The sequence below is a fragment of the Antechinus flavipes genome, chromosome 3 (assembly GCF_016432865.1).
Source record: "Antechinus flavipes isolate AdamAnt ecotype Samford, QLD, Australia chromosome 3, AdamAnt_v2, whole genome shotgun sequence".
Classification (NCBI taxonomy): domain Eukaryota; kingdom Metazoa; phylum Chordata; class Mammalia; order Dasyuromorphia; family Dasyuridae; genus Antechinus; species Antechinus flavipes.
The window spans coordinates 118772158-118774213 of NC_067400.1; the positions used below are offsets into that span (position 1 = coordinate 118772158).

The window sequence follows — 2056 nt, forward strand, 5'->3', positions numbered from 1 at the left end:
TGGATCTTTTTTTTTTCATATAATTGTTGAGAGTCTGAATTTCTTCTTTTGAAGCCCACCTCTTTACATCCAAAAGGGAATATTGAAACACTAAAATAGGGCTTTTATAAATACAAAGTAGGATCTTTTTAATTTTAATTTTTTTTCCTGAGGCAATTGGGGTTAAATGACTTGCCCAGGGTCACACAGCTAGGAAGTCTTAAGTGGCCACTGGGCCACTTAGCTGCCCTGAGGATCTTTAAAAAAAAAAAAGAAAGAAAAAGAAAATTACAGCCCTGCAGTCAGAAAAATCTGAATTCAAGTCCAGTCTCAGATATATGGTTGCGTGTGGCCCTAGGCAAGTCACTTAAATTTGATTACCAAAAGAAAAAAAAATTAGACTTAGAACTGAAATCCCATCTCTAGTAATTCCATGATTTTGAACAAGAAACTTCATTTTTTGGACCTTAGTTTCCTCACTGAAAAATTAAAGCTTGGTTTAAGGTATATTTGTGCCCTTTCCAGGTCTAACACTCTGTTCTAATTTTTCATCACTATTTTCTTCCCTTTCCCTATGGCCTGTTCTCTTCTTCCTTCTAAGTGACTCAATATATTTAAAACAAACAAAGAAAAGCAGCTATAGAAACACATGACTTAAAAGAGCTGTCTGTTCTGAATGGTGATTCTCAATTTTTAGGTGACACTAAGGTATCACATTTCTTTTCTTTTTTTTTTTTTTCTTTTCTTTTTTTTTGAACAAAAGCAATGATTTATTGGTAATGGCATTAAAGGAAACATTGACAGTCTCTGGCTAGGGTCAAGCAATTATCCAGGAGTGTAGATAAAGTGAAGATTCATTTTGATTGCAATAAGGTCTTTCCACTGTCTTCTGCATCTTAATGGCTTTCTCCTTTCTTACCAACTACTCGTTTGAAGTCATTCATATTTGTTGCTTGAACTGGAATATCAATAAATGTAAAACATGAAATTCTTGTTGTTTCTTCTTGATTGGACTGAACAAATAAAGTTACACTGTTAACATTTTGGAATTTAATGTAACGAAGTTGGACAATACCATCTTCTTTAATATCATCTTGTGTTAGTTCCTGGGCTTGAGTTGGTTCACTTCTTTCTGCCTCTTCAAAATCCATAGATCGGGGTAGATTGATAAAGATTTTTATATACTTAGGACCCTGACATTATCTGGCCCTTGAAATTTCATGGAATAAAGCTTAACAGATTGAAAGCCACAGAGATTGATTGAAAGCCACAGTAATAAGCAGCTGTTCATCACAGTCAGATTCCAAGAAGGAAGGGTCTTTGCGTAAACAGTTATCAAATCCATGCTCATCACTTTCATTAAGACATTCACAGCCAGCTTTGTTAATAAAGGGCATTAAGTCCATATAGCTTTTGGTGTCTTCATTGTTTCCAGGGTCGTTTTCTAAGTGTTGCTTAATTTTTTCTTCTAAACCCACAGCATCCGCTCCTTGATACTAGTCAATTCGCACTTTGTTTCGAAAAAAGAGAAATGTGGGTGTTGCTGATATATTGTTGGTGGCAGTTGTGCCCTGGCACAGATGTACATCCACTTCCAAAAAAACTGCCTGTGAATACTTATTGCTCAGAGCATTAAAAGCTGGTGCTATCCCTAAACATGGTTCACAACCTCTTATGGTGAACTTGACCACGGCGAGTCTGGAGCCCGCACCGCTCAGCTCCGGCTGGAAATCTGGGTCGGTCCCGAGCACCTTCACTCCCACCATGGTTGCGGGACGAGCCTGCAGAGAGTCGAGGCCACGGCACCACCGGCTTCCGGACCCTAGGGTATCACATTTCAAAAAAGCATTATCAATCTGAAACTCTGAGGAAGATGGCAGAGTGAGATTACAAAAAGGAGTCTTTCTCTCTCTTAACCCCTTAGAAATAGCAACACAAATTCCCAATCATAGCAGAGCTACAAGAAATCCTCAAAAAAAGTAAGAAACTTTTAAAAATGTGCAGAGCACTGGCACAATTTTTAAAATATGGGTTTAAAGAATCAGAGATTAAAAAAGAAAATTCACTGAAAGACTAT

At 37.4% G+C, this 2056-nt stretch overlaps 1 pseudogene; it reads right to left on the reverse strand.

Annotated features, from left to right (window-relative positions):
- Nucleotides 1–695: 695 nt before the first annotated feature.
- On the reverse strand, nt 696–1745 carry LOC127557811 (thioredoxin-like protein 1; annotated as a pseudogene).
- Nucleotides 1746–2056: the final 311 nt, after the last annotated feature.